This window comes from Rutidosis leptorrhynchoides, chromosome 2, assembly GCF_046630445.1.
Source record: "Rutidosis leptorrhynchoides isolate AG116_Rl617_1_P2 chromosome 2, CSIRO_AGI_Rlap_v1, whole genome shotgun sequence".
NCBI classification, from domain to species: Eukaryota; Viridiplantae; Streptophyta; class Magnoliopsida; order Asterales; family Asteraceae; genus Rutidosis; species Rutidosis leptorrhynchoides.
Window position 1 is genome coordinate 167,300,231 of NC_092334.1, and position 821 is coordinate 167,301,051.

Below are 821 nucleotides of genomic sequence, written 5' to 3' on the forward strand. Positions count from 1 at the left end.
TACCAGAAAAGTTGTTTATATGGAGTTAGTGTCAATTCTAATGAAGTCGAGGAATTAGCCCATCGTATGGGTTGCCAAGCAGGAAAGTTACCATTTATATATCTCGGTCTCCTTATTGGGTTAAATATGAAAAATTAAATGATTGGGCGACCGTTATTGAAAAGATAAAGAGTAAACTTTCGGATTGGAAGATGAAAACGATGTCTTTCGGTGGAAGACTAGTTCTAATTAAATCGGTCCTCAATAGCCTCCCGTTATATTACTTTTCGTTGTTTCGTGCTCCGCCATGTGTACTCAAATTGTTTGAGAGAGTGAGACGTAATTTCTTTTGGGGCGGGGATTTATCGGATTCTAAAATGTCTTGGGTTAAATGGGATAACACTATTTTACCATATCGGGAGAGAAGAGGGGTTAAACATTGAATCTTTAAAAAACAAAAACCTTGTACTTTTGGGAAAATGGTGGTGGCGGTTTAAAACCGAAACCAATTGTCTTTGGACATCCATTATCCGAAGTATTTATGGAATTGACGGTGGCCTTCGGGCGGAGGGTGGGCTTGCTCACCCTTCCTCCGTTGGCATTTGGAATAACATTAATCTTGTAGGTAACCATATTGAAGACTTACAAATACCTTTCAAAGCTTCTTTCAATAAATCTCTCGGTGATGGCAACTCAACAAAGTTTTGGATCGATAGTTGGTGTGGGTCAATACCTTTCAAAGATATGTTCAATCGGATGTTTAGATTAGACGAAAATAGTGATGCTTCAGTAAGCGACAAGATCGTTATGGAGGATAGCAGTGTTTGGTTTAATTGGATCTG